The sequence below is a fragment of the Triturus cristatus genome, chromosome 8, assembly GCF_964204655.1.
Source record: "Triturus cristatus chromosome 8, aTriCri1.1, whole genome shotgun sequence".
NCBI lineage: Eukaryota > Metazoa > Chordata > Amphibia > Caudata > Salamandridae > Triturus > Triturus cristatus.
Genome location: NC_140591.1, coordinates 1,692,436,226 through 1,692,461,614, shown reverse-complemented (window position 1 = coordinate 1,692,461,614; position 25,389 = coordinate 1,692,436,226). Strand labels below are relative to the sequence as shown.

The 25,389-nt window shown below is 49.9% G+C and overlaps 2 protein-coding genes across 4 annotated transcripts in view; one reads left to right on the top strand and one right to left on the bottom strand.

Moving 5' to 3' along the window:
• The window catches only part of LOC146808621 (NACHT, LRR and PYD domains-containing protein 3-like), a 397,188-nt gene that overhangs the window by 57,744 nt on the left and 314,055 nt on the right, over positions 1–25,389 (bottom strand). The gene's annotated exons all lie outside the window — the stretch shown is intronic.
• Positions 1–25,389, top strand: part of LOC146808623 (uncharacterized) — a 72,766-nt gene that overhangs the window by 519 nt on the left and 46,858 nt on the right. For 2 of the 3 annotated variants that reach the window (XM_085623653.1, XM_085623651.1), the window contains exon 2: positions 10,944–11,169. The gene's annotated coding sequence lies outside the window, so the exon portion shown is untranslated. Of the gene's footprint in view, positions 1–10,448; positions 10,465–10,943; positions 11,170–25,389 lie in introns of those variants that run through there. The other variant, XM_085623652.1, reaches the window with a different exon arrangement.

Sequence of the window (25,389 nt, the reverse complement as noted above, 5' to 3'; positions counted from 1 at the left end):
TAAATCTTTTATCGATTTAAAAATTGATAGTTATACGAGTCACTTTCTGCCTTTTTATTTTGGTGGTACAGTGGAAAGTGACTACAACGGCTGAACTCTTACGAATACAAGATCGAAATAATTACTTTTTGGTCACTAACTTTGGGACCCTATTTTGCCTCAGTCCAACACAAAAATCGGTATGTAGCGAAATCTTTTTTAACAAGCTTTATAAAAAACGTTTTGCACTTTAAGACTTAGACAATTTAAATAAGTATATTCACGTTTGTTTAATTTAGGAAAGCTGTGATGTCCTACTCAAATAAATCAATATCGCCCTGATGAATACCTTCATTCAAATCTAACCTTGGTCCCCTGATGAAGTTTGAAACGCGTCGGCTATTACGTTTTTGGAAGTCAAGAGTACCTACATATGTGAACGATTGCACAGACTAGTGCTAAATTTGGACTTGAGTGAACAAGTCGATATCTTGAGGTTTGATTAGAACTCTGACTCCCTTTAAGACCTTGATAGTTTCCTGTAAGCGAGGACTAAGTCAGAATTGGTCCCCTCTGACGCATAAGTATCTCGTAGGACAAAGACTTTTTGTTTTTCACTCTTTTTTTCTTTATTTATTGTCATTTGTCAATTGTGTATACTGTGGATTGATACACTTAACAGTTTGATTTATGTCATGCACTAAGCTCTTCTCACTAAGAAGTTTTGTCATGTTCGTATTTTGTAAACAGTATTATATGTGTCTCATATGTCTTTGGAAATGTTAATTAGGAGTATTTTGAAAACATTAATAAGGAGAAACATTTGATGAATAGAAAAAATAGAAACTTTTAAAAAAGTAATTCAAGCCCAGAGTTAATAAATATGACTTCTGAAGGCACAAAAAAGTGATGGTTAATCTATGGTGGGAGAGGTATTTCTTGTTTGATGCATTTTGTATGTGATTCCAGCCTCTCGCCTCCTTATTTAGAATGACTCCCCTTTTCTTGTTCTCCACGTAGTGAGAGAAAGAGCACTATCGCAGGGGAAACACATAATTGTTGTGAGTCTAGCACCAACCGTAGAGACTGATAGAAAAGCAAGCATTCCAAATGCAAAAGCCTGCATCTGCGATGGATACAATGGGCTCCAATTCTCTCACTGCAACAGATGTAGACTACAAATTTGATTCTACATTAAAAACACAAGCATTCCTGCTGTACGAAAAAGAATATCCTCTACCGAATGAAATAATGCCTCTAGATCAGTATGAATACATAATTTGCACTGACGGATCTGCCCAGCCTGCTGTAGGAAGTAAACAGTAATACAGTGCAGCATTTGCGATTGTAAAGAGACGGCAAGTTCCGTCCTAGCAATAGACAGACACAGTGTCAAGGAGATAAAAGCCATGATACTGGCTCTACAAAATACAGATCGGGAATTCCCCACACTCATTGTGTGCGATTTGTTTTATTGTGTCCAGTCGTACAATGAATATCTTCACTATTGGGGCCAGAACGGGTTTAGCGATTCCAAAGGTTGCACAATAAAGCACAAACTGCTTTGGAAACAGGTGGCAGAGCTAGAAAAATGCCTGCCACGGGCTCATTCAATTCACACATTGAGTCATCAGCATGTTGGTGTGCACTTTAAAGGGAATTCACTGGCTGATGAAGCTGCCGAGGCGACAGTGCAAACTGCTGCCGTAGCTGCACTCACTCATTCTAACATGAGGATAGACGGACAGATAATGATAGCTGTGAACGCTACGTGCAAGCTCAGCCTTGCCAAAAGGTTTTCCACTCAAGTCCGCCTACAAGATAGATGTGCAAAACATTCAATATGCTCAAATTCCAGGAGTGGGGGATACAGTAATACCAAACACGGATCGCAGATTAGGATTAATTCTAGCTGCACACAAGGGTCTGGGTACAGCACACGCAGGTATTTCTGCGCTCATTTCACTACTGAAGCAGCGTTACTGATGGCCAGGTCTTACTAAACAGACCAAGGGCTTTTGTACACAAGTGCGACATCTGTCAGCAGATGAAAGGTTCCACCGTAGCACGTCCAACACAAACACCACTACTGATATCAGACAGACCTTTTGCATGTGTCTCTTTGGACTACTGCAGCCCCTTACAACCTGATGGGGCTTACAAGTACATCTTGGTGGCAGTGAATTAATGCTCTAGATTCCTGTGGATTTGGCCCCAGTGCTGAGCTGATGCTAGAACTGTTATAAAGGATTTTTGAGTCTTCATAGTGATATATACGCAATTGACACATTACATTCTGAACGTGGCCATGCGTTTAGCTCACGGCTTACAAAGAAGCCATGGGAAGTGTGGGTGTAGCATTGCGGTACTCCTCCCCATATCTTCCCAAGGGAAATTCCATCATGGAGATGAAGAACTGGGACTTAAAGCAATCCTTAACAGCTAGGGTATTAGGCTTGGTTGCAGTTGGGTCAATCACCTATAAGTGGTCCAGAGGGCACTAAACAACATGCCAAGAAGTTCCCTGGGAGTCCGTACCCCATACAAAGTCCTGTTCAGGATTAGAATGTGGGTACCCGAGCTAGACATTGGAAACACAGTGGCAGATGAAAAACCATTTGACATTAATGATTGTTTGGCTGTTTTACAGGAACTAAATGAATTCTGGGCATTACAAAGCAACATCCAAGTAAAACGCACCACCACTAGAGAAGTGAAAGTTGCTCCGGCAAGACCTACTTGGGTCCCAAAGATTGGGGACCTTGTCAGAGAAAAGATAGTGGACAAAAACAAATTTGGGCTATCTTACAGAGCACCTGTACCTATCCTGGCTCTCGAAGGAACAAGAACAGTAAATTTTCCTCCCCTTGCCGGCAAGAAAGAAAAGAGATTTGTCTCTATTGATCTGATCAAACTATACTATGTGGCCGATACTGAATAGTAGGCCGTGTGGGCTCCTGGGTAGCCACCGATCTCCTTTCGCTACCATACAGGAAGTTCAGATGGAAAGATTAATTAACCTTTGAAGACTCCATTCCGCAAAGTGAAGAAGTTACCAACAATGGAATGCAACTTGTACCTGTTGAAATTGAACAGCAACAAACTACAAATGAAACACAGATCTCAATTCGGCCTTATACCGACATCTATGTGAATAGGTCTCGAAACAAGTCATCTGCCAGTTCAACAAAACCTGCTGAGCTACCAAACATAGATTGAACTGCGTCTGGCTACTTCATCGATTTTAATACTTTCTCTTTGGTTCCAAGTGAACCCAAATTATCGCCACCGCCTATTTCCCACAAACAACTAATTTGTGATTTCTACCTTTGGCTGAAAAAGACTTACTTTGTTTTTCTCAGGCTACAGTTCTGGATTGCGATTAGTTTACTGTTTCTAGTCCTCTGGATAGGTGTAGTCACTGTCATTTTCTTGCTCCTGAATGGACATTATCTCCCAGAACGCTCTGCAGTACACCATGTGAACTTGGTCCTGAAACTGCATGCAAATCATCGCACCGTGAACAGAGAGACCTGTCCTTAGTGAACATTACAGCAGTTCCAGTTCCTGAAGGAATAGTTTGAGACAGAGTTTCCTATGATATATATGGTCAAACCGAACTTTTAAAAATGCCACACTTATTTAAAATTTCTCTTAGTGATATTATCACCTCTAGTACTTTAGAGTAGATGATTGGGACTTTGAAACTGTGCATATTATGCTGTCTGATTTAGAAGAATCTGCTGCATTTTCAAATTATGATTTGTATGATGATACATTTGATTTTGATACCACGTTTTGTTACCAACACTATGGTCATCATTTCTTGCATTAAGCAATTATCCCACATACTGTTTTTACTTCACCAATGGGGACATTGCCAAACAGGGCTGAAAGGTAGTTCAACAACATTTGCACAAAAGTTTGCTTATTGTTCTGGGTTTAACAGTTCAGACCCGGCCTCGTATTGCTATAGGCTTGCACCTACACCTGCAAAAACAAATATGCTCACAAACACCAAGCTGATATACTCTGCTTCTTTTATTTCCCAACTGTCTTTACAGGGCTTCGACTTTTGGAGGGACACTATAGACACAAAATCTGTCTGGGGGATTAAAGAGTGGCAAGTTCAGGGAACAGAGGCCTTTTTTAGAACCTCAAACCACATCAGATACTTTTCCTGAACGATATAGTGCAACCAGCTTCCTGTCTTGGACTAGCCATGATGAAGGATTTGACATACCTCAGATTCCCTCGCTTACACACTTTGAGGGTTGGCAAAATTACACACTACACCGTGGGGATAAATTCGATGCCATAATACACAATAGTTCTTCCAATTCATCAGACCCCAATTGGAAGGGATAGTTGGTTTGGCCTATCAACACAAATAGGTGTCAGTCAAGATTCAGGGGTACCACCAAAGGGTTTAGTATCCATTGGCCAGACCTATAATATGTACAGACAGAACACTTGGGGTGGTGACATCTTACAGTGTCGGGTAGTTATGCCTTGAGTGGCTAAAAACCTCGACACTGTCCTAAGTGAAACAACACTTGTCCCTACTCTCGGATGACATGGATCTTATGGATTTTTTGTTAGGCCCCCAGAAGCCACATCAAAAGCGCTTCTTGTATTCTATTTACATTGAGGTATGGAAAATCTCTCAACATCTCTCAACAGGAGGCTGCTGAGAGATTGACAGGGTTAACCTAAAAAAGGCTTTGGCTGTGGTAGACTATGGTATGACAACACTAACATCCAGGATGTATTCACTGGGCAACATTGTGTCTTCTGCAATAGATGTAATGAAACAGGATTTGTCTATTTTACAACATGGACAATCGCAATTGCTATCCATTCTATTATTAAGCTGGATGCTACAATCATTGTGTTCTGGCCACATGCCCTGGCGTTACATCAACGGTACAACTCTGTTTTCTGGATACAAGCTAATATAGAGTTAAACATCAATGGCATAAAGTGATGCAAAATATTGCATGTTGTACATTGAAAAATTGGACCGATGACCTCTTACCATGGCTGAGTCACCTTCCACAGAAGGGTTAATCCATTGCTACATAACACTGCCAGTCACGACATTCCAATTTCAACACTGTCTATAGTATTACCAGATTGGCAGATATGAAGCTCCGGGAGATGGATACATACATGAGTACTGGGAATTACCATACAGATTTCGATGCAGGAATGGGGACACTGAAGTTTTTCTAAGCTGTTCAAACTGTGAAAGTGCCTTAAGTGGTTCCTTAGTTTTCAAAGACATTTCGCTTCATGGAGTCTTTAACCCGTTGACCGCGGCGCGAATTCCGCCGCGGTGCGGGCAAAATAGTGAGTGGGCAGGGTTCAGACGGCCCCCGGCCGTCCTCCGCATACGCCCACTGTGACGTCGGACGGGACGCATGGAAAGGGTTAATGCTTCGGTTTCTAACTTGTCCTGTCACTTGAAGGGTTCCCCAGCTGCAGTGATTTATCTGGTGTTCGAGATGCTTTTGAATGGGAGCTATTTGATGCTGAATGATCAAGGCTGATGTGGGATGGTACCAGGCTTTGCTTATCTAGTCACAGTAAGTTCCAGGGTTACTTGTTCTATGCAAGTATTGTTTCCACTGACCCACCCAGTTATGGAGGCAACGCTATGGCCTTCATTGAATGTTTCCTTTATACGGTTTGTTTCTCTAAGCAGACTGAAAGCCAGGCTTTTGCAGAAGGAAGTGGCCTTAACCTCAGTCTGAGAAACTTTTGATCTCCAGGTTGCAAGGTCGTCATCCGAGATACAGACACTAGTCCGTACGAACTTCCCACTCCATTTCGGAGAAATGGCTCTTCGTATCTTTAACATGTATGATAGGAGGGAGATCGTGCACCGATTTAAATGTATAGGCTCTGGGCTATTGAGCACGTTTTAGACAATCGTCAGAGTTATTCCAGCATTTATATACCCTGTATTGGGAAGCATTTTTCTAGGGCTCCCGCTGATTCTACTACTTGTAGTGGGTATCCTTGCTTCCTCGAGAGATGGAAAAAGCACTGCTGGTGCGACGTTTTCGTGAACGTGTGGTACTCCATCTGGGCAAACCTCAGCTTCGAGAGCTAAGTGAGCATTGGTTCCTATCATTCAGACCAGTCTGGTTTGACTGTATCTTGCCTGTGTCCCGCTACCTACTCTGCAGATATGAATGCATGTTGGACATGTGTCTGATATTTCCATTGGTTGCGCCACCGGGCATAGCCGTATTACTGGACCCCTTAAAGTCCCACGTGTATTGGTGTCCCCGGCGTAATCCCATTCTTAGAGCCTTCACGGGATTCTTCAGCTCCTGGCGGAACGCACAACGGCTCTACAACAGGCTCACAGGTGTCGAGTGTTCACTTGGCGGCTGCTGTGGGAACCGGAGACAATCACCTTTGCTCCATTGACCTGATACAAGAGGTGCTACAGGGACCGTCGTCTGCGAATGTTGCGTGTCCGAAACAGGACACATAAACTTTTGGCTCTCCGTGTGATGGAAACAATTCTGCCTTTTTCCAAAACAAGACCAAATTGGAATGAAAAACCGTTTGGATTTTATTTTTCCTGCTCTCACTGAGTACCATGGCCTTCGATGTGCTCAGTTACTCTTGCCATATATTGACTCTTTAGTGGACTTGTAGAGCTTTTTTAGTTGTATTAGCACCGTTTTTACTTATACCATGTTTTTAGATGTTTTTGGACACTGGTTTTGGTCAATGTATCTATGCTCTTTTTAACAGGCATATTTTAGCATCACTTGACCTTATCGACCGTTGGATGAGGAGTGGGTGTTATATTCCCAAACCTAGGCCTAAGTAGCAAACGACCTTTCACCTACATTCGTCCTACCTTGCTCTGCATAACGGCTCTAGCACTGAATTTTCACCCAGTTATATGCTGAATAAGTGTCGATTGGTTTCCTTGAAACTAGCCTCATTTATTATCATTGAGGATTCTTGGAAAAATCCCCTGCACATGACGTACATTCCAGCTGTATAAAAGTCATGGTCATCTTAATCCTAGGGTGAAAGAACTACTTTGCATATTTACATGTACTAATTTAGGCTCATTTACATAATCCTACTCAAAACATATCAATTGTGTTAGGAACCCTGAGGCTATATTTATGGTATTAAAGACCCATGCCTTCATTAGATAGACAGAGGAGACACTTCCACGCTGACACTGAGGTACCGGCCTGTAGAGGCTACAACACGCAGTGGTCTGACATCCCTTACTGCGTGGCCAACTCGAGACCAAGAAGGGGGCCCTGCATTCTCTCCCATCAGGTAATGAGGTTGACTCTTTCCCAGGGGATTTTTGGCTTTACTCCCACATACATGCTAGGTACATTTAGGTACACTTAGATAGGGTCTGCATAGTAGGAGTACGCTTGATGACTGTCACGTTTATATGCCTGCATATATTCACTGTTTTAGCACCATGGTGGAATTCTACCTTCTATTTACTCTGTTGGTGCTTGTAATCTTATACATTTGCTTCTGTCTAATCATTGTTTCAGCAAACATGTTTTATACAGACACCATATGCCCACTATAAGTGGGGGTAAGTGTAGCGCAGAAGAACTCACGCTTTAGTGCTATCATTGGGTCCCGAGGGGATGGAGGACCACGAGTCATGGGTAAACAGGGTACTAGCTGAGGGGCGTGGCGGCTCTGTCGTGGAAGGGATTCAGAATCGACAAAGGATCTGGTCGTACTTAAAACAAAGACAGGCACTTATAGTCATGTACACATATGCTTCTAATAAAGACACCCTGAACTTGTTCAAGGAGTTTGTATGCTTACTGACACCACATGCCCTCTATAATATATGTGGATGAGAGACTTTAACTACATTCGGGACAGATGCCTAGGCCGCTCAAGGGCTAGGCTACGACACCAGGCAGAGCCACCGGTGCATTACTTGATAGACTAGAAACATTCAGGGCCACATTTATCAAACTTTCACACAGCACAGTAAGGGAAGGTAAAGCCACTGGGCAGAGCCTCCCGTGCATTACTTGATAGAAAGGAAATATTCAGGGCCACATTTATCAATCTTTCACACAGCGCAGCAAGGGAAGTTAAGGCCACTGGGCAGAGCCTCCGGTGCATTACTTGATAGACTGGAAACTTTCAGGGCCACATTTTTTAAACTTTCACATAGTGCAGCAAGCCACCTTAGTTCGCTACTCTGTGTAAAAGGGACGGGGCTGGAATGTGCCGTATTTAACATCATACAGCGCACTCCTGTCCTTTCCTTGCCCTGGGCCTCTCTCGGCTGCCTACCGCCAATGCAGGCACCCTTGTGTCAGAGTGCAAGGGTACCTGCGTTGTAGGCAGAATTTTTTTTCTGTAAGAAGGGGCACCTTCCTGCACAAAAACAATCCCCTGAGATGTTTTCCTCCTTTCTATGTGTGCTACAAAATGCATCACGCATAGAAAGAGGAAACAACAAAGAGAAATATGGATGTTTCTCCTCGTTGAGCCTCCCCTGGGAAGGCGTAGGGTTTTGACGAATTCCCAGGTTTCCCAGTATTGGTAAATCTGTGATTTAGCCAAAACCCATGGGTGGATGCGTGGGAACACCCACACTCCGCCCAAGGAACGCCTCCCTGGAGCAGAGTAATTTAAGGGAAAGGAAGCAAATTGCGCTGCCTTGCGTTACTCCAGATTTATCAAGCCGCTCAGTGACAAGCAGGGAGGAGACTATATGTCTACTGACACCATATGCCCACTATGTGTGGGTGGGCGACTTTAACTGCATTCGGGACAGATGCCAAGGCCGCTCAAGGGTTGGCTAGGCCACTAGGCAGAGCCTCCTATGCATTACCTGATAGAATGGAGACATTTAAGGCCACATTTATCAAATTTTCACACAGCGCAGCAAGGGAAAGGGGTGGAATATGATTTATTTAACATCATACGGCGCACTCCTGTCCTTTCCTTGCGCTGGCGCCCTTTTGGCTACCTATCGCCAATGCTAGCACTCTTGCGCTGGGGTGCAAGGGTGCCTGCGTTGTAGGCAGGATTGCTTTAGTGTAGGAAGGGGTCCCTTCCTGCACAAAAACAATCCCCTGAGATATTTTCCTCTTTCAATGTCTGCTACAAAATGCATCACGCACAGAAAGAGGAAACAATGAGGTGAAAAAAGATATTTTTTTGTTGGTGTTGGTAAATCTGGGAATGCGCCACAATCCATGGGTGGATGCGTGGGAACACCCACACTCCGCCCACGGAAAGCCTCCCTGGGGCAGGCTAGCGCAAAGGAGCGAATTGCGCTGCCTTGAGTTTCTCCAGACTTATCAAGCCGCTCGGGGACAAGCAGGGTGGCTGGATAAATCCTACTTAGGTTTTTTGTCACCCTTGTGCCCCCTGGCTTGGTGCAAGGGTGACACAAAACCTTGATAAATATGTCCCTAAATGTTATAGATCTTTGGAGAATTCAACATGGGCACAAGAGAGGTTACTCTTTCTATTCCCCACCACCACCACATTTTCCAGGATCCATTTTGCATTAACATCCAGAACAGATAGCTGATTTCGGAGAGGTACAATATCTGGACCATACACTCTCGAACCATGCACCACTGACTGCTGAACTCCTGAGCCGTAGGTATGTAGCTACAATCCCACAATGGCTCCTATAGACCCGTGCACTACAAGACCAGGTATTCAAGGAAGACCTAAGGGACCCAATCAGGGATTACTTTGCAGTTAATACAGGGTTGGTAAAATCGGTGGGAACAATATGGGAGGCGCACAAGGTGACTATAAGGGAAAAATGCATGAGCACAACTTATGGAGTCTGGAAATCCCTGGGTGACAGGATAACCAGGCTAGAAAAGTGTATGGCAGACATAGACCGACAGGCGATGCTAGTTTTTAAGACGCGCAGACTTGGTAGATGTAAGAAGGTCTTTATTATAAGTTGAAGAGAGCAACCCCCAGTTACATCCTCTGCCCGCAACCGCCAGCACTCCTCTCCACGGTATCCCCAGAATCCCATTCCCATGGATACCCCAGAAGAATGCAGACTCTGTTGCTATCCCTTATGATTTCTTCGTGAAGGTCTCTAAATTTACATGTGGCTGCAAGTGTTCTTAAGACCGAAATGTATTGTTCTACAGTTTCTCCCGGTTGTTGAGATCTAGAAAAGAACTTATGTCTTTCTACTACTATGCTTGTTTTTCTCCCAAAGATTTCCTCTAAAGCATTCTTTACACTAATATATTCATCAGTGAGACTTGTGTCCTCATACTGTATTTCTGTTACATCGCTTTCTTCCTTATTCTCATCATCATTGTTTTTATCCTCAATAACTATTTGTCTCGGAATAGTGCCAATAGGTAATGTTTTTAAAACTTTCCTCCCTTCTATACCTAGATTATGTTTTAATATCGCTACTTTCCTAGAGGCTAGGAAGTCCTCCCCACCTATGGCTTCTAAGTAAGTTTCAAAGGATTCTATCCAATCCTCCCAAGGTAACGTAGGTTCTCCTGGGTTTTGTAAAAATTTAGGTGGAGCAATGATAGATGATATATCCATCTTGTTTGTTTAAATCTTATTACGTGATCAAATTTATAATCAATACCATGTATGTATGCAGTATTCTTAGATATTTGTGTACTGTTTTAACTTTAGTTGAAATTAAGAATCGATTTTGATAAAAATCTGAAAGTTAAACAATGAGATATAGTTAACAAAACAACAAACTAACACAACTGACGTAGTCACCGTCATCTGTAGTTCGCAGGTAGTGCAGTCTGTAGCTCACAAATATTGCCTTCTTCAAATGGCAGTGTAGACAGTTGAAAAATAAGTCTTGCTTTCATTGTAAATATATTCCAGCTTTTACACTATATAAATAAGACTTGCTTTATTTAATTTTACTGTTTATTCCTTCCTTGTACTCTTCGTGTATGCAGATCTCTCCCCTGTGAACTCGCTGTATCGGGTGGACTGGTTGCTATGGCAACGTTGTGTTGTGATCCCACAGCGTTGATGACTCGTGCGTCATGACGCGTTGCCGCTCCCATGATGCACTGCGCGCATCCGACGTAGGGGACAATAAGGAGCGAACAACCAAGCCGATCCACGCGATACGTATCTATGGCAGCAATCATGATCGTGGCCAAACAGTTGCTTTCGAAGGTAAGCACGCGTGATGTTTACGCTATGTTTTAAATGTTGCGCCCGCGAGGCTCACTTGACAATCAAACTTTGATTTTTTCAATCGCGACCTCAATTATATTTCTTCACCACGCAATCACACACTCGTTTTCTAAAATCACCAGTACTTATGAAATCAAATTAATGTGGAAACACTGTTTGTAGTAATGTACCATGTATATACCAATTATATGCTAATAGAACACACATGAATGTTTTGCTATTTACAAATTTACTATAAAAAAACAAAATAATAAAAAAAAATTTGAATGTATTTTGAGTAATCTTGTATTCTGGGGTTTTTGCTAAAAATAAGTGATTAACACTGTACAAATAAGATAGGTCAGTTAAGAGGTCCTTTATTCTCAGACTCCTCTCTATGGACACTCTCTTCTATGAACAGACAGTTCTCATCGGACAGACCCCTCTCTATGGACAGACTTTCTCTATGGACAATCTCCTCTCTATGGAGAGACTCCTCTGAACATATAGACTCTTCTCCATGGACAGACATCTCTCTATGAAAAGGCTCTTCTCTGTTAGCAGACTACTCTCTGTTGATGGACTCATCTCCATGGACAGACTCGCCGCTATGGAAAGACTCCTCTGCATGGACAGACTCCTCCCTATGGACAGACCCCGGTCTATAGACAGACTCCTCTCTCCGTATAGACTCCTCTCTAAGCCAGACTCCACTTTATATACGGAGTCCACTCTATAAACACTCTCATCTCTATGGACAGACTCCTCTCTATTAACTGACTCTTCTCTACAGACAGACTCCTCTATATGGACAGATTTCTCTATGGACATTTTCCTCTCTATGAACAGACTCCTCTATGTTGATAGACTCATCTCCATGGACAGACTTGCCGCTATGGAAAGACTCCTCTGCATGGACAGACTCCTCCCTATGGACAGACCCCGGTCTATAGACAGACTCCTCTCTCTGGACAGACTCCTCTCTACGGACAGACCCCACTCTATGAACAGACTCCTCTCCATGGAATAGACCCCTATCTATGGACCGACTGCTCTCTATGGACAGACTCCTATCAATCGACAGACACTCCTCTACGGAGAGACCCCTCTCTATGGACAGACTCCATCTATGGAGAGACACCGCTCTCTGGACAGACTCACCTCTACAGGCAGACTCCGCTCTATGGACAGACGTCTCTCTATAAACACACTCCTCTCTAAAGACAGGCTCCTCTCTAGGAACAACACACTTTGGCGCCGATCACGATCCTGTAAAAACCGGGTACGAACCGTCGGACGGAGCATATTCTCCGTCCGACGCGTACCCGGTCGTCAAAATCTACCAACATGGAATTACGATTCGCACGGGAACACCATTTCCGTACGAATCGTAAAAAACCCCGACCGAACAAAATAAACATACAAATGCGAACCGGGAAAGCGCCGACCTGACGTCGGGACGCACGCAGCCTGCCATTCACGAACCAGGAATTACGATTCGCACCGACGTCATCCCGCACGGTGAATATTTTCCGGCAGCCAAAAACTGCCGGGAAATCAGGACGACGCGAACAAGGACTACCAGTACGCGACGGACAGACAGGACGACGCGAACAAGGAGGACCAGTACGCGACAGGACGACGCGAACAAGGAGGACCAGTACGCGACGGACAGACAGGACGACGCGAACAAGGAGGACCAGTACACGACAGGACGACGCGAACAAGGAGGACCAGTACGCGACGGACAGACATGGACCCGAACCTACGAGTCATCCCGGCCCTCATAGCAATCGACCTCCTCTACAGGTTCGGACGCAGACGCCACAGAAGGTCAGAACAACTAAGGGAGGGGGGAAAGTGGGGTGGGGTGGGGGTGGCAGGACCAGGGCAGGCCACAAACCCCCCACTAAAGTCACACAGCACACATGCCCTGGACATACCTGACTCCCATGCCCTGGTCACTACGAGGGGGTGGGGGCGTGTCCAGATAATCCAGCGACCGCCACAACGGAAGTCCGTCACGACGCAAACAGGCAACACAACCAGACAGGTACGTCCCGTACCCACGCCTGAAGAGCGTGGGTACGAGTCGAACCACGCCCACACCCACGTCACCCCAACAATGGCGGGACGGCTCGTACCCACGTGGCAAAAGCCTGGGTACGGCCCGCACAAGCATCACACAGCGTGGGGACGGATATGTACGGACCCTACCCCCACCCCGTATGCATGAAGCGTACCCCCACCCCAACAGTGTAAGTACGACCCGTACCCACCCGCGTACGTATGGAGCGTACCCCCACCCCAACAGTGTAAGTATGACCCGTACCGACCCGCGTACGTATGGAGCGTACCCCCACCCCAACAGTGTAAGTACGACCCGTACCCACCCGCGTACGTATGGAGCGCACCCCCACCCCAACAGTGTAAGTACGACCCGTACCCACCCGCGTACGTATGGAGCGTACCCCCACCCCAACAGTGTAAGTACGACCCGTACCCACACCCGCGTACGTATGGAGTGTACCCCCACCCCAACAGTGTGAGTACGACCCGTACCCACCCGCGTACATATGGAGCGTACCCCCACCCCAACAGTGTGAGTACGACCCGTACCCACCCGCGTACATATGGAGCGTACCCCCACCCCAACAGTGTAAGTACGACTCGTACCCCCCACCCGCGTACGTATGGAGCGTACCCTCACCCCAACAGTGTAAGTACGACTCGTACCCCCCACCCGCGTACGTATGGAGCGTACCCCCACCCCAACAGTGTAAGTACGACCCGTACCCACCCGCGTACGTATGGAGCGTACCCCCACCCCAACAGTGTAAGTACGACTCGTACCCCCCACCCGCGTACGTATGGAGCGTACCTCCACCCCAACAGTGTAAGTACGACCCGTACCCACACCCGCGTACGTATGGAGCGTACCCCCACCCCAACAGTGTAAGTAAGACACGTACCCTCACCTCGAATGCATGGAGCGTAGCCCCACCCCAACAGTGTAAGTAAGACACGTACCCCCACCTCGAATGCATGGAGCGTATCCACATCCGTGTATGTCATGAGCGTACATATTGTGAAATTGGAGAGGTGGGTGCAGAGTCCTCCCAGCAGTGCCCTGAGACAGGAGGGGTGTGTGCAGAGTCCTCCCAGCAGTGCCCTGAGACAGGAGGGGTGTGTGCAGAGTCCTCCCAGCAGTGCCCTAAGACAGGAGGGGTGGGTGCCTATCACTCCCAGCAGTGCCCTGAGACAGGAGGGGTGGGTGCAGAGTCCTCCCAGCAGTGCCCTGAGACAGGAGGGGTGGGTGCAGAGTCCTCCTAGCAGTGCACTAAGACAGGAGGGGTGGGTGCCTATCACTCCCAGCAGTGCCCTGAGACAGGAGGGGTGTGTGCAGAGTTCTCCCAGCAGTGCCCTGAGACAGGAGGGGTGGGTGCAGAGTCCTCCTAGCAGTGCACTAAGACAGGAGGGGTGGGTGCCTATCACTCCCAGCAGTGCCCTAAGACAGGAGGGGTGGGTGCCTATCACTCCCAGCAGTGCCCTAAGACAGGAGGGGTGGGTGCAGAGTCCTCCCAGCAGTGCCCTAAGACAGGAGGGGTGGGTGCCTATCACTCCCAGAAGTGCCCTGAGACAGGAGGGGTGTGTGCAGAGTCCTCCCAGCAGTGCCCTGAGACAGGAGGGGTGGGTGCAGAGTCCTCCCAGCAGTGCCCTAAGACAGGAGGGGTGGGTGCCTATCACTCCCAGCAGTGCCCTGAGACAGGAGGGGTGGGTGCAGAGTCCTCCCAGCAGTGCCCTGAGACAGGAGGGGTGTGTGCAGAGTCCTCCCAGCAGTGCCCTGAGACAGGAGGGGTGGGTGCCTATCACTCCCAGCAGTGCCCAGACACAGGAGGGGTGTGTGCCTATCACTCCCAGCAGTGCCCTGAGACAGGAGGGGTGTGTGCAGAGTCCTCCCAGCAGTGCCCTGAGACAGGAGGGGTGTGTGCAGAGTCCTCCCAGCAGTGCCCTGAGACAGGAGGGGTGGGGGCCCATCACTCCCAGCAGTGCCCATGGAACGCAAAGGGTGGAGTAGTCACAGATACCATGCCCACAAATGTCAGTCAGGTGCACAAAGACCCTGCAGTACATGTACCACATGTGTTCGAGGCTGGGAGTATACGCATGCATAGCGCAGAAAAGAAAACATGTACACATGAAGTCCTGTCAATAGGCCACATACACAAGTACAATGACTACCAAGGATGCCACGAATGATGCAGGTGGAGACATCGCTCAGCATGCATGTGCAAAGGTGAAGGACTACGTCACACACCCAGCTAATGGACACACAGCTCTGTGCCAAAGTCAGGGGACACCCTGCAGGGAAGAAGTCTGGGTACACAGAGGAAGGAATACACCTTGGGACAATTGCAACATGCAGCAACTGCTTACATGAATGGAGAAAGGTAGCTAACACCGTGTGATGGCACACAGATCCCAGGGTCCCCCCTATGAGCAGCACACTACTACATTTCCCACACACCCAACACATGACCAACACCCACAACCATGTAGCAGCCCCACCAACAGCAATGCCAGCAATGCAGGAGTGTTCCAAGGGCAAAAATAAATAGCTTTATTCAGCATGAGAAAAAAACTAGTATGACGTAAGTCCAATTTTAACAAAGGCCATAGGGCAGTCCAGGAGTCCCAGCTGGATGGGGGACACAGTGGGATGCGTGTCCCCTAGATTGCCTGCACAGTTACAATCCATCGTCTTCCACAGGGGTGAGGGCATCATGTGGGGGGGAAGAAACAGGCACCGCAGGGACAGGAGGGTGAAGGGTAGGCGTCGTGGGTGCAGGGATGGAGGACTCCACCACAGGGGGTGGGGCAGGGCCAAAGGCGGAGGCCAGGATCTCGCTGCACACCTTAGCAAGGTCCTCCAGGGACTCCCCTGCACCCGAAGGAACCACAGGCCCCAAGGAGGGGGGGGGGTCAGAGGGATGGGTCGCAGCGCCACTGGGGGAGGGTGTGGACAGGGGGGGGACTCAACCACCCTGACCGAGGACTTCCTTGACCGCTTGCGTGGTGGCGTCACTGTGGGGCTCAGGGACAGAGCGGCCATGAAGGAGTCTTTGGGGGAGATGTGGCCAGGAGAGCTGAGGGGAGGGGATTTGGAGGGAGTGGATTGGGTGGAATGCGGACTCCCACTCTGGCTGCGTGTCACACGTTTGCCCCCCGACCCAGTGGGTGTGCCTACTGCACCCTGTGTGTGCGTGTCAGGAGGTGTGCGGCGGACCTTCCCTGCTGGTGTGGTGCCTGTGTCTGTTGTGGTGGGTGCATGCTTACGTCTGGGTGTATGTGGGACAGGCATGGGAGTGGGAATTGTGGAAGGAGCAGGGGTAGGGGGTGGGACGTAGCGCTGCAGGAGACCCACTGCTGCAGTCAGTGGGGAGTCTATGGACCTCAGCAAGTTGCGTTGGTCAGCCTGCGATGAATGAATGCCCTCCAAGTATGCCTCCATGTTGTTGAGGACCTGGCTGTGGCCATGGAGGACATTAAGGATCGCAGTCTGACCAATCTGCAACTGCCGCTGGATGTCCACAGACTCAGCATTGGCGGCAGCAGTGGAGACAGGGGCAGGGGGTGCGGTGCCTGGCAGGAAGGAGACATGTGGTGACCGGGCACGTAGGGAAGGGACACGAGCAAGTGGGAGGCGGCTGATGCCAATGGAGGGGGCGGTGCCAGATGTAGGGCTGCTGTCAGATGGTGGTGCAGCCACCGCCCACTCGGAGTGATCATCCTCGGACCCGACAGCTTCATAGTCTGTTGTGCCAGTCGACAGGTCCCCGGGGTCACTCTCCACCGCCTCTCTCCCACTCGAAGTGCCAGCCCTGATGTCACCGCTGGCACTGGTGCTCGGTCCCTCCGCGCCGTCTGTGTCCATGTCTCCCTCCGTGTCCCCCGACGATGCTGTGGACAGGGTGAAGAGACAGGAAGTTATCATACACCTGTATACATATGTCACATTAGTCAAATCTACGTAGGTTACAGTGCATAGCCTGAAACAAAGGAAGAGTTACATCTACATCACAAGGTACATATGTAGGGCATGCAAGACACAGTTTTTTGACCCACCATGCCATTGAAAATCCATGGAGAGCATGACACAATAGCAAATGAGATGATATGGAATTTTGACTGAGGAGCATGGCCCTGGGGACAATCCAGCACTGCATCTGCACCACACAGCGTGGCAGGAAATTGGGATGAGCAGGGACAAAATCCAGGAACTAGAGGCACATGCAGCATAGGTAATACTGAGAACATGCCCACCCTGACTGGCACACTGCACCTTGAGTGTATGTCCAGGCAAACATCACACACTGGCCAGTCCTAGCAAGGAGATATCAGGTCTTGACATGTCGGACATGCCCGCACCACCCACCCCCTACATGAGACAAATCAATGGAGACACAGGAAGCATGTACATCTCTTAGTCAGGGTGAAATACACATGGGATGCTAAACTTCAATATTGCACACAAACTACCCAAGGTGCGGCAGTGCAAATTATCCTGTACAAATGGGCAGCATCAGATGATTGCAACAAGACACAAAGGCAATGGCCACCGTGAGTATGTAATAGGAAAATCAGGTCAGGCTGGACAGTGGACACTTGTAATACATCTCACGTCAATAAACATGGTGCCAGGGGACAATGGCACAGAGCACAACCTATGCTGTAGACACAGAGATTGTCGACATTCTCAGCTTACACACATGATACCTAGGAAAAAATGACCCTGGGGACAGTAGTGGCCACACAACTCCATGCTCCTGAATGGGAATGACTGCGACACACGCTAACATCCCTGTACTAGGCCTAACGCACAATCATGCACATCATGTCACAGGCCACCACATGGGACATGCCTGCTGGAAGGCCTGGCACTCGAGAGATTAACTCCCATGTCTGGACTCAGCATTAGTGCCAACTGACATGGAACCCACAATTCCAGAACTGGACAGGGCACAGGCAAGGTCACACAACCTGTTACACACCACCCCCACACATGATGCTGCAGGCATTGTACACTTGGAGAAGGTGTCAGGCTACATAACCTTGTGATGGAGTGACTACACACAGACCAGGGAACACATTGCAAGGAGGGGAAGGGAGGCAGGAGAACACTGCAATACTGTGGGGAACATGATCTGCACAGCACCATAAACCCTGGAAGTGTATCCATGGAACAGTGCACATAAAAATGCTGGTGAAACACAACAAACACACACATGTACCTACCCCTTTCCGGCTGCTGCATCTCCTGTAGACGCCTGTCCAAGTCAGGAAAGACCACCGCCAGCACACGTTTCTGGATGTGGGAGAGACGGCGGCGCCCGCGGTTCTTGTGGCTCTCAGGTGAGTCCCCCAGCAGGACCCGTGCGATCCTCCGCGTCCAGCACCGGATATCCTGCCAGCGTTTCCTCACCTGGGACAGGTGCCGCCTCCGACCATCCGCACTCCTCACGGCGCTGACGGCGTCCAGCCATATCTGCTCCTTGGCAGAGGCGTCTACCTGTGAGGATGAACAAGTGACACTATATCAATACACCTTGCACATGTCACCGAGACACAGATTAGAACACATTTGCTGTTTACAACCAGGCATAGTGTGCATCCAACGCATTGCAACTTTGTCATAGGGACATGATCCTGTGGGGGAAGGCCAAAATCAGTACGTGCCATTGAAAGGACACAGGTGGAATGAGGGCAACTACACGATCAATGATCCAGGCTCACACTGTGCATCACACCCACCCCTCCTGTCTCAGGGCACTGCTGGGAGGACTCTGCACACACCCCTCCGGCCTCTGGGCACTGCTGGGAGTGATAGGCACCCACCCCTCCTGTCTCTGGGCACTGCTGGAAGTGATAGGCACCCACCCCTCCTGTCTCTGGGCACTGCTGGGAGGACTCTGCACACACCCCTCCTGTCTCTGGGCACTGCTGAGAGTGATAGGCACCCACCCCTCCTGTCTCTGGGCTCTGCTGGGAGACATCAGGCATTCCCACCCCTGGGACCCCCCCTACAGTACATAGCATGTGGGTCACACCTGGACACAATGCCAGAAGTCACAGTCACGAAAAAGGGGCACAGTCTGTGCCAGTGGACACTGCACTCACCTGATAACCTGGTCGCCCATACAGCATGGGGTACTGTGGGAGGATCACCTCCACCAAAGCCATGTTCTCCTCCAGGGTGAATGGCTGTGACCTCTCCACAGCCCTTGACATGGTTCCAGGGAATCAGTAGCAGCAGCTGGGTCGTGGAATACAGAGATGTGCAGGGAAGTGCTCCCTCATGGGACCTGGCTGCCTTATATCTGCCTTGCTGGCCCATCTCATGCACAGGGGTACAGAGTGATTGGTCACTCACATTTGCATCCTATGTTTCCTCCAATCCCTTCAAACCTAGCAGTCTGTGGGTTCTCTATCGGTTTCATTCTCCTGCATGATGTCAGCCCCACAAACACATTGCAACAAAGTAGAAGAATACCAACTGACTTCTGCTGTGCACCTTCCAGAACAATTTCGAAATTTGAACTTGGTCTCCATGACAACCAGCATGCATGTAGGCCCTAATACTTGTCCCTCATGTGTCCCCAATGTAATTTGGAGCGTCACACACAGGTACGGTGCGTTTCGGGGCCCTAGGGCACCCCAAATGCATTGCAACGGCCCGTACACGCGTGCCTACGTTCACTATCACTATGGGTGTTCTTGCGTATGCGTACTCGTAGTGGTACGGGCCGTACACACGCATGTACGCTCACTATCACTACGAGTACGCATACGCGGGGAGACCCATGGTGATAGTGAGCGTACATGCGTGTGTACGGCCCGTACCACTACGAGTACGCATACGCAAGAACACCCATAGTGGTAGGTCCGTACGCCCGCATGTACGCTCACTATCACTATGGGTGTCCTGGCGTATGCGTACTCGTAGTGGTACGGGCCGTACACACGCATGTACGCTCACTATCACTACGAGTACGCATACGCGGGGAGACCCACGGAAGTGTCCCCTGATGCCCGGTACAGGGGTTATCACACCTGACTTGTCACTACCCACGGTTCACAATGTGACTATGTCATGTGTGTGTGGGGGCTTCCCATCAGGTTGATGTTGGAGCACCCTCAACAGCTGCAGCCATTGCAGCAACCAACATGTGTCTGTGTGTAGATTGTCATTGCACACTGTTCCGCACACCATGCCACATGTGGTATCGGATGTGAGGTGCACATGTATGCATGGGACACGGAGTAGCGTGACAAGGACATGTCAGCATCCTCACAAGGAATGTGTGGTGAGTCATGACATGTGCACCTTCATGGCAAGGTGTGTGGGCTGTCCTAGTGTAATGTCATGTGACCTGTGGCTCCAGTGTTCCGCTACCAGTCTCTGCAATCGGCATCCTACTGCTGCTGATGTGTGGGCGTATGTCACTCCTGTCTTGCGTCTGGCTGTTCACTTGCACTGGGACACAGATATTCCCATAGCGTGGCATGGGGAGGTTCTCAATCTCCGTGTGTAGCTGGGTCTTGGTAGGAGTGTCACCTTGCATCCATACGTGTCCTGGGCATGTAGCACACACCTGACTCCCTATGTAGCATATGTGTATTGACAGATTAACATGTGCTCAGTACATATGATTTGTTGTCGTAGTGTCACTTCCAAATTACTGCAGAGCGCCGCCTCTTGCCCGACCAATTCCGGACTTGGCTGCCATGCAGGAGAATGACAGCATCCGGCTCTACCGCTTCACCCAACCGTTGATTCTGGAGTTGACGGCGAGACTGGCACCACACCTGCAACCGCAGCACAGGTATCCTACGGCACTGACACCCCAGCTGAAGGTAATGGCTGCCCTACATTTTCTTGCCACGGGTACCTTTCAAAATACCATAGCTCATGTTGGTGGCATGTCCCAGAGCATGTTCTGCCGTGTGCTGCATGATTTCTTAGAGGCCATGTTGATTCACCTGGATGAGTTCATCAAGTTCCCAACCCCTGAACAGATGACTGCGGTCAAGCGTTGATTCTATGCCCTGGGAGGGATGCCCCATGTCATTGGGTCCATAGATGGGACACATGTAGCTTTGGTACCACCACACGCACGGGAGGTGGTGTACCGCAATCGAAAGCACTACCACTCCATCAATGCCCTTGTGGTGTGTCAGTCCAACATGGTGATTTCACATGTCTGTGCTCGTTTTCCAGGATCAGCACACGATGCCTACATCATGAGGCGTAGCAGGATGCCTGAAATGATGATGCAGCTGCGCAACGAACGAGCATGTATTGTTGGTGGGTACAGTCTGTCTGTCCTGTATTTTGCATAGCCTACCAGCACGACCGCTTCACCACTTCTAACGATGTCCACGTGCTTCCCATGTAGGGGACGCTGGCTATCCCAACATGCCTTGGCTGCTCACACCTCTCCGCAACCCCATCACGCCGGCCCAGCTCCGCTACAACGCCGCCCATGGCCGGACAAGGCGAGTGATAGAGAGGACGTTTGGCCTGCTGAAGAGCCGATTCAGGTGCCTACACAAGACCGGTGGCGCACTCCCATATGCCCCGGCGAAGGTCTGCAAGATCTTCATGGTCTGCTGCATGCTGCACAACATGGCAGTTGAAAGAGCTGTGCCACTCATCCTGGATCAACATGACGAGGACCATCCACCCGTGGAGGACGAAGGGCTTGGCAATGGGGCTAGTGATGTGGAGGATGTGGAGCCGCAAGAGGACATCCGGACTCGGCTCATACGCGACTTCTTTGCTTAGTGGTGAGTACCAGTGTCTGAGTGTGCACGCATTGGTCCCCGTGTGGCATGTGTTGTGATGTGTGTGTCCACCTGCATGTATGGCACGTGAGTCAGAGGTGTGTGTGGGTGTGTCACTGGAGTGATGGTGGCAGTGATGGTTGTATTTCCCCAGTCATAATTGTGACCTAGCATGTTGTCATCCATACATGTGTCGAGTAAATGCACATGCAAGTGGCTGTGCTTTTTGTGGCTGACTTCTTGTGTGTCTCTCTTCCCCAGGTACTTGCGCATGCCGTCTGCTGCTTGCATTGTTGTGGCACTGCTATTCCTCATGGACATGACATCGTGGGCTGACTCAGCGTTACAGGCACGGACACGTTTGGAAGTCTCCATAGGGTAAGGGATGCATCTGGGGTGTATTGGGTGTGGCAGTTGTTCACGATGTATGCACACTGCCCCTGTCGATGTTTGGTTCCTCTGCAGCCATGTAGCATCACCATGGGACACGACATGCAGCTGTGTACACCTGAATAGATGGTCTGCCTGGTTGACAGTCATCAGTGATGGGATAGGGGATTGTGATGATGGCATCAATGTGTGTGACACTGCCCTCGGACACATACGGTTAGCATTGGCTTGACATGGTGTGGGACTTCCACATCAGCGGATCTATGGTGTATGGCAGTCTCTCCGTGAGCAGCTGTGGGTGTTTAGCTGTTAGCCGACGCTTGTGTGCCAGTTCCATGGCGAACACGCATTTGTGCTGCAGAAGGGGGGTGCCAGTGTTGGACCCACATGTTACTCCACATGATGTGTTCATGTGTACTTCAAGTTGCCTCAGCAATCCCGAAAACATGACTAATAAAGGTGTCCCTATGCCTCCAAGGTGCCTCTTCTCAGTCAATGCTGGTGTGTTGCCACGGTGCATCCAGCATGTCTGGCATGGTATTCCCTGATTGTGGCTATGTGTCAATGTGTCGAGTAGCAAGATGCATGCTGTGTGTGTGGGCTGAGACTGTGTATTGGCCATGATGTCCATGACTGTGTGGGTATTGTGACATGTGCCATCCCCATGCATCCAACGTTGTCCATGACCCCATTCTCTGCATCCACCGGACTCAAGCTTGCAGGACATGGTTCTGCCACCTGTCAACACATACCTGGGTGCCCCCCAGGACACTGGACTGGATCCCTGACCTCTGCGCATGACTGTTGCTGTACTCAATGTGTCTGTCAGCACGGTTGTTCGGCCACCCCCTCAGCTGGTTGGGCCCATCACGGGTGTGTATGGTGCTCCATGTCTGTCTTGCCTAATACACTGTGACCCATGTGTCCTGTGCCCGACTCAGGCCCCAGGGTGTGGATGGTTGAAGACAAAAGATGACTCAGGCATGTTTAGACTTTACAAGACACATGTTAGGTAATAATGCAACCAGCAGGCATCTACTCTTCATAGTGTGATTTATTATTGGGGGTGGGGGGACAAAGTGAGGGGCTTTCCGGGAGTTTGGAATCCAAAGTTCAGTAGGGGAGTTGGTGTCCTTGCCATTTGAAATCCTCAGAGTCCATGCCACAGTCTTTGTCAACATTGGTCAGCCAGTGACCAGCAGGGCCATGTGGCAGAGAATGTCTCTTGATGCTGTGATGCTGTTGGTCCAGTGGGCCAGGTGCCAGGCCAGGTGTCCTGGGAGATGGTGATGTAGCGCCGACCCTCACGGTCCTTTCCGTGGACGACCTGGCCTCCTGCGGGGACCCTCAGCAGCAGGCCGTGACGACGTCTGGGATGCTCCATCGGATGTTTCCTCCTCCTCCTCCTGATCCCTCCCTGTGGGTGGTGATGTTCTCCGCCTTCTGGCACAGGGAGGGTCGGCCATGTTGTCGGCCATCCGACGGAGTGTATCGTGAATTCCCGTGTACGCCGTCACGAGCTCAGCCTGTCCGTCCTCCATCCTCCGTTGGTGTTGCAGTAGACAGGCATGTAGCTCCGCATGTTGCTGGGCCTGCTGGGTCTTGATCCCCTCGAGGACAGACACAACCTGGGCCAGGCCCGTGGTGTCCTGCCGGTATGTGTCCAGGATGTTACGGACATGGGAAAATACCGGTTCCCCAGCCAACTGGTCAGGCTCGCGCCTCCGCCGTCCTCCACTCCCACCACCCCTGCCCACTTGCACCTGGCCTGCCCTTGTGGGTACATCGGGTCTCCGGGACCCCTGAGGGGTGGCATTGGCGTTGTCGCCTGCCTCCTCCTGGGTGCCCGGGACACCGTGTCCCTCCTGGCCAGCCTGGCTGCATTGTGGTGTTGGGGCAGGGATCCTGGGTGTCTCCTGGGATGTGGCAGGAGTGGGGGTGGTGGTTGACACAGTTGTACCTGACGCAGGTGCTGCAGGTGGTTGGACACCAGAGGGGCCAGGTCGGTCGGGGTCGTCCACAGAGTGGTGAGAGTGGTCGCTGCCGGTGGGATCGGGCTCCCGCAGATCCGGGTCCTGTGAGTCTTCCCCCCCAGTGTTGGGGGGTGAACCACGACGTTGACCTGTGTGTGAGAGAGACAATGTTAATTTTGGTCCATGCAACATCCATGTTTCATCAGTTTCAAAGTTGGGACATTTCCTCTTGGCATTGGGATCTGTCTTGCATTCCACTCACAGTGCACTTGTGCATGGGTGTGTCCCTCGGGCACCACTTTGGCCCCTTTAACTATGTGTGGCACGGTCTTCCTTGCTGCGTCAAGTGTGACTGCAGTCAGCAGTGGAGTGGACAGGTGTGGCGAGCCATGCATTGGCGCCTTCCGTGTAGCACTGTACATGTGCACATGGAGTGGATCCACACACTTATATGGTCCAGGTAGCTGTCGTTGTGCTCGTGAACAGGTTGTGACATGGCCCTGTGTTTTGCCATGGGGAAGAGGGGGGGTTCTGGGACTGGCCACCCTTGTCTACATGCACGCAGTCTACCTGCTGACGAGCAGACATTCGCACACGCCACACGGCTGATTTGCTCTCCCTGTGTCTCGCTCCCTCTCTGTCCCCCTCTCCCTCCCTCTCTGTCCCCCTCTCCCTCCCTCTCTGTCCCCCTCTCCCTCCCTCTCTGTCCCCCTCTCCCTCCCTCCGTGTGTCAGCCTCCTCCCTCTGTCCGTCTCCCTCCCTCTCTGTCCCCCTCTCCCTCCCTCTCTGTCCCCCTCTCCCTCCCTCTGTGTGTCAGCCTCCTCCCTCTGTCCGTCTCCCTGTGTCTCCCTCCCTCTCTGTCCCCCTCTCCCTCCCTCTGTGTGTCACCCTCTGTCACCTCAGCCCAGCTTCCTGGGCACACACTGTTAGCAGATCTTTGAGTGGCCCTTGGCTTGTTGATGTGAGTTTGTTTCTGATCTCCAGGCACCCATTGGGTGTGATGTGTGTCTGT